Here is a 7,407-nt window from a genome sequence, read left to right on the forward strand (position 1 = left end):
ATTAGAACAGTAAAAAGTAATGTTTTGTCATACCCGTGGTATATGGTGTGATATACCACGGCTGTCAGCCAATCAGCGTTCAGGGTTCGATCCACCCAGTTTATAAAGCCTAATAAGCAACTAATTCTTAAACACTGAGAAATATTGACATTTCATCAATTGTAAATGACATGACCCTCTTCTGGACTAGATTAAAACAATACTAAACCCTTCCCTTGACTGACATTGAAAAAGCATAACCCTCATTTGCTTCCAGGTAACCATTCTGTACATTTAGATCCATCTCTTATTTGTGTCATTTAAAGGGTGAATTTTGTCTAATGATTTGAATGAATGTTTTGTTGTCAATGTTTAGCTATCTGATCTATTGAAATTAGATAATTGAACAACAAAAAAGAGAATATATTTTGAGGACAAACAATGTGCCAGAACTGTCAAGATTGTTTTCTGTTTCTCTTTATTACTACAGGCTGACTCAGATTAAGTCTGAGGCCGGTAACATCAACAGTGAGGACAAACCCAGCCTGCCTCTCTCCTTCCACACTGAGTAGAGACCTACAGACACTGGGTCCTGATTGTGACAGTGGAGCCCAGTTTGCACTGCAGGATCCAGAGATGGCATCAGTGAAGCTGGAAGACTGCAGTCAAACACTGGAGCTGAATGTCAACATTAAAGATGAAGAAGAGGAGGAGAAGATTAGGACAACTGTTAATCATGGTAACAGCTGGTTCTATCTATAAGTTGTCTTCATAAATTAGACCTCCATAAGTTATGACCCAGTCTATTGCTAGGTTGAATTCTGTAATTCTGACATCACACATCCCTGAACAACTGGGTTATCTGGGGTGCTCAGAGTGTAGACTAAGGAAGTGGAGTAGACAAACTGCCAGTGTTTTAAAATTCTATGAAATGAGTCTGTGTAGTTACTAACCCTTGTGATAGTGAGTGGACGATGATTATGGATAATTATTTTCACTCATTTTGCCTTGGACTGTTACCAGGGTTCGGGTCAATCCCAGATATTTTGGGAAAAACACTGAAATTCCAATTCTCTTCAATGCCTTTCAATTAACAAAATGTGAAATTGGAATTTGGTTTACTTTCTGAATTGACTGTTATTTAAATGGAATTGACCCCAACCCTGGCTGTTACCCACTGTTAGAATAATTGTATTCCCCTGTTTTGTACAGCCTACTGATATGAGTATATATGTCACCCAGTACAGCCAGAAGAGGACTGGCCACCCCTCAGAGCCTGGTTCCTTTCTAGGTTTCTTCCTAGGTTCCTGCCTTCTAGGGAATTCTTCTAGCCACTGTGCTTCTACTTCTGCATTGCTTGCTGTTTGGGGTTTTAGGCAGGGTTTCTGTAAAGCACTTACATGTCAAATGTATTTTATGAAACCCTTTTTACATCAGTAGTTGTCACAAAGTGCTTAACAGAAACCCAGCCTAAAATCCCCAAAGAGCAAGTAATGCAGATGTAGCTTCATAAAATAAGTACAGTACCAGTCAAAAGTTTGGACACACTGTTAGGGTTCGTTCCTTACTTCCTGCCTTGTCAATCATTGGTTCATTGGTGAAATTAGTATTATGACAATATCTTTAATTAAATAATTCAAAAACCTTTATTAATGCAATTGCAGACAGAAGTTGACAAACAGGAACATAGCATGCATGTTTCTGAGTAAGTTCTGCATCAAACAAAAGGTCTCCAGTTGTTTTATTAAACCCTAAGTCGCGCCCTGATGATGACACTGCCTACGTTATCATCCTCTACTCCTGGGACCAGAACCAGCCTACAAAGCTGTATAAACAGGGCCTTTAGTGTTAGCTAAACACTTAGCAGTAAATGTCCCCTTCCCCCAAAGTTGATTTATTGTGGAATATTTGCCTAGTCTTATCTCCTTCACTCCCCTGCAGAGTTCTGTCTAACTCACACATTTCTAAGAGGGGCCTCTTTATAATGAGGCAGAGAGAGAGAAAACTAAAATACAACTGTACAACAATACTAAACTTCTACAATGAATATATATATTGTTAATCTGTAGTCTAAAACCCTATAAATGTAAGGAGGGAGGGGGTCTTATAACCTCTCCCCTTCTATTAATATAACATAAGCATAATCAATTATTCTAATACATCAAACATTTGTACAGCCCCAAATCATGATCCCTAGGTGAATCCTGACACCTACTCATTCAAGGGTTTTTCTTTATTTTTTTAAACTATTTTCTACATTGTAGAATAATAGATAAGACATCAAAACTATGAAATAACACATATGGAATCATGTAGTAACCAAAATAGTGTTAACCTCTCTAGGGTAGGGGGCAGTATTTTCACATCCGGATAAAAAACGTACCCGATTTAATCTGGTTATTACTACTGCCCAGAAACTAGAATATGCATATAATTGTTTGATTTGGATAGAAAACACCCTAAAATTTCTAAAACTGTTTGAATGGTGTCTGTGAGTATAACAGAACTCGTATGGCAGGCAAAAACCTGAGAAGATTCTGTACAGGAAGTGCCCTCTCTGACCATTTCTTGGCCTTCTACACTCTCTTTATTGAAAACAAAGGATCTCTGCTGTAACGTGACACTTTCTGAGGCTCCCATAGGCTCTCAGAAGGCGCCAGAACGTTGAATGATGACTTTGCAGTCCATGGCTGAAAAACATTAGCGCATTTGGTTAGTGGTCGATCTGAGAACAATGAGACGGGCGCGCGTGCATGTGAAGAGTCCATTTTAGATTTTGAGTCTTTGAACGGAAAGGACGTCTCCCGGTCGTTTGACATGCTTCGAAGTACGGTAATGGAATATTTTGAAATTTTTTGTCACGATACGCGTCCGTGCGTCACCGTTCGGATAGTGTCTTGAACGCAAGAACAAAACAGAGGATATTTGAACATAACTATGGATTATTTTGAACCAAAACAACATTTGTGGATGAAGTAGAAGTCCTTGGAGTACATTCTGACGAAGAACAGCAAAGGTAATCCAATTTTTCTTATAGTAAATCTGAGTTTGGTGAGTGCCAAACTTGGTGGGTGTCAAAATAGCTAGCCTGTGATGGCGAGCTATCTACTCAGAATATTGCAAAATGTGCTTTTGCCGAAAAGCTATTTTAAAATCGGACACCGCGATTGCATAAAGGAGTTCTGTATCTATAATTCTTAAAATAATTGTTATGTTTTTTGTGAACGTTTATCGTGAGTAATTTAGTAAATTCACCGGAAGTTTGCGGTGGGTATGCTAGTTCTGAACGTCACATGCTAATGTAAAAAGCTGGTTTTTGATATAAATATGAACTTGATTGAACAAAACATGCATGTATTGTATAACATAATGTCCTAGGAGTGTCATCTGATGAAGATCATCAAAGGTTAGTGCTGCATTTAGCTGTGGTTTTGGTTTTTGTGTCATTATATGCTAGCTTGAAAAAAAGGTGTCTGATTATTTCTGGCTGGGTACTCTGCTGACATAATCTAATGTTTTGCTTTCGTTGTAAAGCCTTTTTGAAATCGGACAGTGTGGTTAGATTAACGAGAGTCTTGTCTTTAAAATGGTGTAAAATAGTAATATGTTTGAGAAATTGAAGTAATAGCATTTCTAAGGTATTTGAATATCGCACCACGGGATTCCACTGGCTGTTGAGTAGGTGGGACGATTTCGTCCCGCAGAACCCTAGAGAGGTTAAACAAATCAAAATATATTTTATCTTTTGTATTCTTCAAAGTAGCCACCCTTTGCCTTGATGACAACTTTGCAAGCTTTTGGTATTACAATGTAGAAAATTGTTAAAGAAAAACCCTTGAATGAGTAGGTGTGTCCAAACTTTTGACTGGTACTGTATATCACACCAACTGACTGGTTCTTCTGATGTTGCTCACACAGGAGACCATGTTGAGACATTCTCTACATCCAGAGAGCAACAGCAGGAAGATCACAGAGCTAAGAGGTCTCACCACTGCCCACATTGTGAGGAGATTTTCCCATTTCTATCAAAGCTAAAAATACACTTAAAAATCCACACAGGAGAGAATCTGTATTCTTGTACTGACTCTGGGGAGAGATTCACAACATCAAAGGCTCTGACAATTCATCAGAGAGTGCACACAGAAGAGAAACCTTACTCCTGCTCGTACTGTGGGAAGAGTTTCTCTCAACAGACCAACTTAAAAAACCACCAACGTCTACACACAGGAGAGAAGCCGTACTCCTGCTGTGACTGTGGAAAATGCTTCACAACATCATCTGAGCTAACAGTTCATCAGAGAACACACACTGGAGAGAAGCCTTACATCTGCTCTAACTGGGAAGAGTTTCTCCCACTAGGGTAGCTTAAAAGCACACCAACGTATACATACAGGAGAGAAGCCATACTCCTGCTCTGACTGTGGAAAGAATTTCTCCCGATTGGGTACCCTAAAATTGCATAAACGTATACATACAGGAATTAAGCCTTACTTCTGCTCTGACTGTAGGAAGAGTTTCTCCCACCAGGGTAGCTTTAAAGCACACCAATGTATACGTACAGGAGAGAAGCCGTACTCCTGCTGTGACTGTGGGAAGAATTTCTCCCGTTTGGGTACCTTAAAATCGCATGAATGTATGCATACAGGAAAGAAGCCTTACTACTGCTCCGACTGTGGGAAGAGTTTCTCTCAACGGAACCATTTAAAATCTCATGAACGTATACACATAGAAAAGAAGGCATACTCCTGCTCTGACTGTAGAAAATGCTTCACAACATCGTATGATCTAAAAGTTCATCAGAGAACACACACTGGAGAAAAGCCTTACGTCTGCTCTGACTGTGGGAAGAGTTTCTCTCAACAGAGCAGCTTCAAGAAACACCAACGTCTACACACAGGAGAGAAGCCTTACTCCTGCTGTGACTGTGGAAAATGCTTCACAACATCATTTGATCTAAGAGTTCATCTGAGAACACACACTGGAGAAAAGCCTTACATCTGCTCTGACTGTGGGAAGAGTTTCTCTCAACAGAACCATTTAAACACACATCAACGTATACACACAGGAGAGAAGCCTTACTACTGCTCTGTCTGTGGGAAGAGTTTCTCTCAAGAGAGCAACTTAAAAACACACCAACGTATACATTAAGGAGAGAAGCCTTGTCAGTTCTCTCAGACCAGCTAAGATAAAAATTAAGTGGTGGAGTGATTTTAATCTCATTGCTTGACTTGGACTGAAATAGGTGCCGGAACTCATTTTGGGGGGAACCCTTTTGGACAATCAGAGCCTTACAAACGTGCTGTGGGAAAAGCCGCACACCCTTCCTAAGAAGGTCTGGTTCCGACAGATAAACGGCGAACGAAGGCATTCACATGTAAATACATTCATGATTTCTTACTCCAAACGGGCGGCGATTCGTCTGCAAAGTATATGATTACTGTGAGAATAGTTTCTAAAATATATCAATGATAAGTGTCGCTTTCTCTCTCTCTCTCTCCTTTTGTAAAAAAAACTCCATTATATTGTGTCAGTCCGCTAGGGACCTTTTCTTATGTATTAAGTGTGTATGTTTATCCAGTGTTATCATTTAGTTAGCTAGTAAATAAATATTTAAACCAATTTGTATAGTGCTGAATCATAAGTAAGGCTGGGTTTTTTGCAGATGCAGGAGTTTACCACTGTTCAGAATGATGATATGAGATGAGGTATGATTAATATGTTGACTGTTTTATGGTTGTGATAGGTAAATACCTTTTTAGAGTTTAATTCGGGAGATGTTAACTCTTTAAACAACCGCTCTCATGGTGCCCCAAATTCCTAATGAGTTAATTGTTACATGATTCATTTAATCGGGTAACAATTAAAAAGTTTGTTGATTTAGGTACATAACAGTCATCAGATTAATGAAAGTAAAGTCACGACAATTGTGTGTGGGTTTCTCGTCAGTCTGGATGCAATCGGCTACCAAAAGCGCCAACAGTGAGCGACGTCATCAGCACTCCCACAAGTCTCCAGAAAACTTGTTTTGTGACCGAGAGGCACCTTTTCAGTACAACGTTAGAGGAAATACGTTCCTCGCATGTGAGGAATTTGTTTGCTGGCCTCAAATGCTAGTCAATTAGCTAATATTTAGAACAAAATGTTTTTGTTTGGCTAGTTTTGCTAACCCGTTTGCAATCTCTTTAGCATTGCTTTCTAGCTACAGAGGATAGTTAGCTACAGTAGTTAGCAACTGCCATCAGTTGTGTTATTATCATATGTTGCCTTTTCCACCGTTTTTAGAATGCATACTGGCATTTGTGCGGGAATCCGGACACACTTAAAAAAAGGTTACATTTTTAAAAATGCACATGGGAAATCCTTTACATTAGATGTCCGAAAACATTTTTTTCTCCTTTTCTCCTGCTTTTTTAAGCAGCTGGTACAAGGTTTAGTGGTGGTGGATGGATGGGGTGCTTTCCTGGTGCCTGGCCAGCTTTCAGTGCTTGTATAAACATTTTGATAGCTGTCTATCTCCCTCTCTCCATCGCCCAGGACATGTCGAGACTTGACAGTTCATGCAGCTTTACTAGTCCCTACGGGACTCCCAATCACAGCCGGATGTGATGCAACGTGGATTCGAACCAGGTACTGCAGTGTGTTTTAGACCGCTAAGATGCAGTGTTTTAGACCGCTGAGATGCAGTGTTTTAGACCGCTGAGATGCAGTGTTTTAGACCGCTGAGATGCAGTGTTTTAGACCGCTGAGATGCAGTGTTTTAGACCGCTTAGATGCAGTGTTTTAGACCGCTGAGATGCAGTGTTTTAGACCGCTGAGATGCAGTGTTTTAGACCGCTGAGATGCAGTGTTTTAGACCGCTGAGATGCAGTGTTTTAGACCGCTGAGATGCAGTGTTTTAGACCGCTGAGCCACCCGGGAGTTGATAGTAGTTTAAACTGTTGAAGTGAATGTTGATTTTTAGCAACCCATTATCGACTGACAGGTTCAGGTTGTCTCACTACACTGAACAGAAATATAAAATGCAACATGTAAAGTGTTGGTCCCATGTTTCATGAGCTGAAATTAAAAATCCCAGAAATGTTCTAAATACACAAAAAGCTTTTTTCTCGCAAATTTGTTTACGTCCCTGTTAATGAGCATTTCTCTTTTTCCATGATAATCCATCCACAGGTGTGGCATATCAAGAAGCTGATTAAACAGCATGATCATTACACTGATGCACCTTGTGCTTTGGACAATAAAAGGCCACTTTATTAAAATGTGCAGTTTTGTCACAACACAATGCCACAGATGTCTCAAGGTTTGCGGGAACATGCAGTTGGCATGCTGACTGCAAGAATGTCCCCCAGAGCTACCATCTGCTGCCTCCAATGTCATTTTTAGAGAACTTGGCAGTTTGTCCAACCGGCCTCACAACTGCAAACCACG

The 7,407-nt window shown here is 40.0% G+C and overlaps 1 pseudogene; it reads left to right on the forward strand.

Annotated features, from left to right (window-relative positions):
• Positions 1-425: 425 nt before the first annotated feature.
• LOC106575356 (gastrula zinc finger protein XlCGF26.1-like) lies at positions 426-7,102 on the forward strand (annotated as a pseudogene).
• Positions 7,103-7,407: the final 305 nt, after the last annotated feature.

This window comes from Salmo salar, chromosome ssa16 (assembly GCF_905237065.1).
Source record: "Salmo salar chromosome ssa16, Ssal_v3.1, whole genome shotgun sequence".
NCBI lineage: Eukaryota > Metazoa > Chordata > Actinopteri > Salmoniformes > Salmonidae > Salmo > Salmo salar.